The sequence below is a fragment of the Octopus bimaculoides genome, chromosome 2 (assembly GCF_046866305.1).
Source record: "Octopus bimaculoides isolate indiv1 chromosome 2, ASM4686630v1, whole genome shotgun sequence".
Taxonomy (NCBI): Eukaryota; Metazoa; Mollusca; class Cephalopoda; order Octopoda; family Octopodidae; genus Octopus; species Octopus bimaculoides.
Window position 1 is genome coordinate 178386106 of NC_142929.1, and position 7500 is coordinate 178393605.

At 34.2% G+C, this 7500-nt stretch overlaps 1 protein-coding gene and 1 long non-coding RNA gene across 2 annotated transcripts in view; both read left to right on the forward strand.

Annotated features, from left to right (window-relative positions):
* Positions 1-7500, forward strand: part of LOC128247124 (uncharacterized) — a 78167-nt gene that overhangs the window by 6446 nt on the left and 64221 nt on the right. The window lies entirely within an intron of this gene.
* Positions 59-7500, forward strand: part of LOC149137296 (uncharacterized) — a 50953-nt gene continuing 43511 nt past the window's right edge. The window contains exon 1 of the mRNA XM_089348115.1: positions 59-774. The gene's annotated coding sequence lies outside the window, so the exon portion shown is untranslated. The remainder of the gene's footprint in view (positions 775-7500) is intronic.

Genomic DNA, 7500 nt, shown 5'->3' on the forward strand with positions numbered 1-7500 from the left:
CTCCCAACACCCTCACATCACACCACACCAATACCCTCGCATCACACCGCGCACACACTACAACTGACCAACTACTTTCTCCCTTCCCCATTTTCACACTACATACGTCAAGATCACCAGCATTCTATCTCCCACACACAGCCCCTCGTTCTTCGATCACCGTTTGTTATCTCCCCCTTTTCTTAGCTCTCCTGAAAAAAGAATTTCTAACTTCCGGCAACCATTGTTATGATCAGCCATTATTATGATTGACCGTTGACTGGACACTATTCAATTTTTTTTCTCCGTGTTTTTCTCCTTGTCTCCGTATTCTATCTGTTGAAGAGCGTAGCTCGAAACGTCAAAGACTTTCCGTATTCCCGGAGTATATTTTGAAATGATATTATTATTGGGCAGTCTTACCTACACTGCATTATAAATTTTAACAGTTGAACAGGTTAGCAGACATTTCATGCTGCACTGTAAGGTCAGGATAAAGTCCATTGTCAAAATGGGGGAAGGTAGGTGTAAATAGCCAAACTGTGAAACTATAACAAATTGGCTAGACTTTAGCAAACCTATATAAGCAGAGACAATTGTACACTCAGTTTTTGTGACAGTTAAAGATTTTTTCTGTGAGACAAGGTTGTTCAATTGGATTCTGGAAGCTATGATTGCCAGTTTAGTTCATGTATTTTGTGCTTTCTGTTAGGCATTTATGGACTTATCTTATGCTCGAGGAATTCGCCAGAACTTTTGCTTGTCAGATTTAAATAATTTCTGTGTCACATCTGGGTGAGTACAAAAATCTCTTAAATTATATTATTGTAATATTTATGCGAATTTTGAAACCTGCATTTGTGGTAGGTTGTGTAGTAATTTTGCTTGCTATTTTCTGTTAAGACAATGTTGAAAAATTTGTATAAATAGCTAAAAGGTGTATGAATTTAATTTTTCATGTAGCTAATTTTTGGTATAAGACAACTAAAGTGTAAATTTTGTCTAATGGTTACTCAGCATGCTTGTATGAATTAGTTTTGTGTGAATTTATAGCAAATTTATTATTTGTTTGGCCTTATTTTTTAACTATAATTATTGATGTAGTAGGGCAGCCGTTTTGTGTCATGAACTTTTAGTTTAAATTGTTGCCTTGACATTAGATTTACGTCCAAATTTCGAAAACCAAATTTATGAAACCAAATTTACGAATCCAAATTCTGAAAACCAAATTTATGAATCCAACGAAACTAAATTTACGAATCCAAACTTTTGAAATAAAATTTAGGAAATCAAATTTATGAAACCGAGTTTCTGAATCCAAATTTCTAAATTGTATATATTTTACTTTTGTAAATAGTTTGACTGCACGTCTAGTGTGGCATTAATTTATTGGTTCCTATATATTTACATATATACATATACACATACATATACTTATACATATATATATATATATATATATATATATATATATATATACTTATATATATATATACATATATATATACTTATATATACATATACATACACACACACACATATATATATATGTATATATATACTCAAGTATTTGATATGAGCATTTCAAAGTTCGTTTCGACATTTTTCATTTTCTGCCGACCGAAACTGCGTCTGCGCAGTGGATTTTGAAAAAAATATAATATATATCTAGAAGATATGTGTGTTTTGTCTCGTAGTCATACGTTAATCTTTGACGGCTGGTTACTGAAGAGAATTTGCCTAGTAAATTTTTTTATCTACTAAAAAAATTCGAAACCTATAGGTCTAACCGTTAAAAATAAGGTAAAAGTCTTTTTTCTTCCCTTTGAAATGTTTTAACGTTGTGGATTTCGGTCGTTTTTGACTGTCTTCTAGCGTGTAGTAATTATAGGTAATTTGTCTTATATTTTATATATATATACTTATATATATATATATATATACATATTTATACTCATACATATATATTTATACTTATATATACATATATATATATACATATATATATACACATATACATACATATATATATATATATATACATATGTATATATATATATATGCATATATATATACTTTTATATATATATATATATATACTCATATATATATATATATATATATATATATATATATATATATATATATATATATATGCGTGTGTAGAGAGAGAGAGAGAGAGAGAGAGAGAAAGAGAGACAATTAGAATGATGGTAAATGAACTGAAAGAATGCATATATATTATATACATGTACGTATAATATGTAAATACGATATATTACATATGTATATATTTATACTTACCTATATAATGTGTGTGAGTGTGTGTTATATGACGAGCAGAACCAATGAAAAATGTTTCACAAGGGTGTCATTAATATTACGCTTGAAAAGGAATGGTAAACTATTTTGGATATTTCTGACATTAAGTGTCCTTCACAAGAAAATCGATAGGAAGAAGGGTGGTGGGTGGAGGGAAGAAGGTAATATATATCTTATCTTTTTATTTATTACAACTATTAGACTGCAGCCAGGCTGTCGCTACTTTCTGAGTTCAAATTTCGCCCTGGACGACTTTGCTTTTAATCTCTTCAGGGTCGATAAGCTAAGTACTAGTTGAGTACTGGAATCGATGTAATCGACTATCCCTCTTCCCCAAATTTCAGGCCTTGCGCCTATAGTAGAAAGGATTATTTTCTAAAACCTGGCTCTTATCATATCTGGCTTCCGCCGATCCGCTGGGTTACAGGGACGTAAACACATCAAAAACCGTTGTCAAGCAGTGACGGGGATAAACTCAAACAGAAAGACACTCACAAATACACGCACAAACACACACATACACATCTATATACATATATACACAGTTTCTGTCTATCAAATTTTACTCACAAGGCTTTGTTCGACCTCGGACTATAGCAGAAGATACTTGCTCAAGGTACCAAACAGTAGGAGGTACCAAACAATATTATGTAACACGGGACCATGTAGTTAGGAAGCAAAACCAAGTAGCATCTGCGTCTGCACTTGTGTGTGTCTGTTTGTATTTTTGTGTGGGTGTATATATTCATATGTGCGTGTATACTCGTGAGTGTGTGTGCGTTCGTGTGTTTGCGCACGCGCGCGTACGTGCTTATATAAGATTGTTTTTGAAGTTTTGAGAATAACAACTGAAGATATACTGTTGGTGTGACAATATACCGAGAGTCATAAATTTCCATCTAGCAAAAATTGTTTACGTACCACATGAGAATTTGCCACGAATGATGGTCACTGAAAAAAATAAACAGAACCTATTCATTTACTCAGCAATACTAAAATCTCCTTATCTGTAACCATGTACCTTTACCTATTTGTGATTGAAACAGGTAAATAACAACTGTTTTGCTTGTGAATTGATAAATATAGCACATCTGTAGCCATGTACCTTTACCTATTTGTGATTGAAACAGGTAAATAACAACTGTTTTGATTGTGAATTGATAAATATAGCACATCTGTGCATGAAAATCGAACAGAAGAACATCTGACGCAGCACTGAGACCAATTAACTTGATTACCAATCGTATTTGCTTGCATTAGAGAATATATTCATTTATATATTTTCTACTAACCTACCTCAATCATATCGGTAAACACCACCGTAAAACTTAGAATTGAAAAATTTCCAGATTCCAATAAAATATGTTCATTGTAACGTATGGGTTGAATACTTTTCGACTTTTGTAACGACAAAATTTCATATTCGGTATATAACTAAATATATACAAACGCACACAAAGTCAAGTGCAAACGAATATACGCATTGAAGAGAAAACAGAGAGAGAGAGAGAGATCAGGAGGAGGAACGGCGCTGCGTGACAGAAATAAAGAGAAATGGGGAGAGAAAGCTAGAGCGGAAAACTAACGAGGACAAAGATGTGGATATGCGAAAGACGGTGACAAGGAGGAGTACATGTCACAAGAAATGCTTCTATATGTTTTTAAAAAATCATTAAGTGCCTGTAAAATCGTATGTTAATAGTTATATCTGTCCCTGGTCTCGTTTGAAAATGGACATTGTCCGACATGTCTGTCATAAATCATGAACTGACTCTGTTGTAATATATCAAGTTTAAAAGTATCTCAACATTAAATTACATTGCTGTAGAGTTGGGTAGCAGACGTAATAAAACGTTTGACATAAAATATAGTAGAACTAATGGAAGCTGGAACACACAGCCTCACGCAGATTTTCTTATGGTTATGTCATATAGCCACAAATACATAGACACACACACACTCATCTATATATTCGTTTGTATGTAGCTGTGTGTGTCTGTGTGCGCGTGCGTTTGTGTGTATATGTATACATACCACACACACACACGCACACGCACACACACACACACACACACACACACACACACACATATTTATATACATATATATAATTGTCACTAAATGTGACCAGGGCGTTAGAAACACCTACATTGCTAGAAATATGAGCTAAAATGCTCAAAAGCCGTAGTCAACGCACATAATTAGACTACAACATTAAAGCATTTTAGCACTTATTTCTAAAAATGTAAGTGTTTCTAACGTCCTATTCACATTTACTAACAATCATAATTCTCCATTTTGGTGAAACATTTGGTGAAACATATATTAAGGGCATTACTATACATAGACGCCTCACGCTAGGAGGGACTCTTAAAGTCAAAACTACCATAATAAACACATTTTACCGAACGCGAGGGAATGCAAGTCTCGAAGCGAGCCTCCTAAAATCAGACTCAGATGTGTATCATATGATTTCGTAATCAGTGCACAAGATGCATTCTTTACTCTTCAGTACACGCATAGTCAAGACATACAAAAATAAACATACCAGACGAACACCCCATGTATCCAGCATAGTACATAGAAATTGTTTATACTATATTAATTGTTACCAATTTGAGCTAATCGAGATATGGATCAAAAATTGTTCAAAATTCATTTCAAGTTCCCGACCATTTATTTTTTATCTGTGAGCCCTTTTAACTACTATTTTATTCTGTTGGAACCCCATATTCGATATTTAAAAGCGAGATTTATAGAAACTCCTTTCAAAGTTCTTATTTTGCTTTTAAAATATTAAACTTGTGAAAGTTGAAAAGTATAAAATGTTAGAGAAAAAAAACCTAGCTGTTTCTTGCAATACATACCAATACATACATCTAAAGCAAAATTTTTCAGGGGTCCTTAAAATGCATTTGTAGATCCTCGATTTACTATGCTGTTGCGTGGATCCTCCAAAATCTTATATGGACCCCCAAAAGCCATATGGACTACAGTTGAGAACCACTGAGTTAGTGTTTTCAAAATGTTAAGCATTTCAAGTAACTCATCAGTTTTAAAATTCTACCAAGTACCATTTCTTATAGAGGACATTTCAGACGTCTATGTATCGAGGGAAATACATACCTAATAATGTAACATAAGATGTAATAACGCTACCATAAATATTTTAAAATTGCAAGTTAAAATTAATTACGATATGCATTATAAATACGATACCAAAGTTAAACATCCCAGGAGTGTGACCTCGAACAGTCATATATGAAAATAAAAATACATATTTTGAGCTAAGTTTGGTTTCTGCAAAAGTGAACTCGTCTTAATTTTCCAGCGAAGGTAAGAAACATACATATATACATACATATTGGCATAAATCTTGAGATAAAACTGAAAAATGACATACATGCTTATCGTAATTTTGAGCGGCTTTCTAGAAGAAAAATAGACTATATATATATTATTTCTTTATCGCCCAAAAGTGGCTAAACATAGAGGGGACAAACAAGGACAGACAAAGTGATTAAGTCGATTACATCGACCCCAGTGCGTAACTGGTACTTAATTTATCGACCCCGAAAGGATGAAAGGCAAAGTCGACCTCGGCGGAATTTGAACTCAGAACGTAACGGCAGACGAAATACCACTAAGCATTTCGCCCAGCGTGCTAACGTTTCTGTTGGTATGTGTGTATGTGTGTGTGTGTGTATGCATGTGTGTACGCGCGCGCGCGCACACACACACACACACACACACACACACACACACACACACACACACACACACACACACACACACACACACACACACACACACACACACACACACACACACACACACACACACACACACACACACACACACACACACACACACACACACACACACACACACACACACACACACACACACACACACACACACACACACACACACACACACACACACACACACACACACACACACACACACACACACACACACACACACACACACACACACACACACACACACACACACACACTCTCTCTCTCTCTCTCTCTCTCTCTCTCTCTCTTTCTTATCACACATATATGCGTACATGTCTAAGTGTTTATTTTTACGGTTGCGATATAGTAGGAAAATGCTATGTTGATATCTTTCAGCAAGTTAGTTGTTAATCTCATATGAACTGAAACTTGAGAAAGGTCAAGAAGGACGAAGGTGAAGATGATAAAGCGAGAGAGGAAAGAGCTGGATGGACGTGAGGATCAGAAATTGGGGGAGATGGATGGGCAAGTTCGTCTAACAGAAGTCTTACAGTTTTAATTATCGACTTCTAATATGGCACAGGTCCAGACATTTGTTAGAAAAATATATTGGTCGATTTAATCGACAACGATACTTGACATTTGCTACTTATTTTTGTCAATATCGTAGGGATGGGAGGTAATCCATAAGACAGCACTTGAAGGAACGTAACTAAATATCGCAAGATAATGTGTCCGGTACGCTACTGAATCTACTAACCGTCACATTTTCATTGTTTTGTTTATCATTTACTTTATTTTACGTTGCTTTTTGTGACCAATAGCGTTGTTGATTATCAGAAACTAGCGAGACAATCAACAGTTCAGTGTTTATAGACGACACATAGCGAAAATGAGATTCTATGCTGCTTGAAAGGAACAAGATAGCAAAAACGATTTCATTCGAATACACTCATTAATTTTCTCGCTATTATGCAAGTCTGTCATCAAATTACGACTTACCATTCATTTAGTCATACATACATACGTGCATACAGACATGCATACGTACATACAAAGATGCATGCATGCATACATACATACATACATATAATATACATACATACATATAATATGCATACGCACATATAATACACACACACACACACACACACACACACACACACACACACACACACACACACACACATATATATATTATTTTGCTTAAAAGAGTTCCAACACTGTCTGTTTTTTATGTTTTATTTATATTCCTGCAGAACTAATGTGGGGTATAGAATATGGAATATACAATATATAATATGATATACAATATACAATATAAAATAAAATAACATAAAAATGGATGGCACCATGAAAGAAAGTATTGAATGTAGATGAAATATTGAGTGTTCAATATAAAGGATCAAATATATAAATATAAATATATATATATAAAGGCGACTCGAGTTTC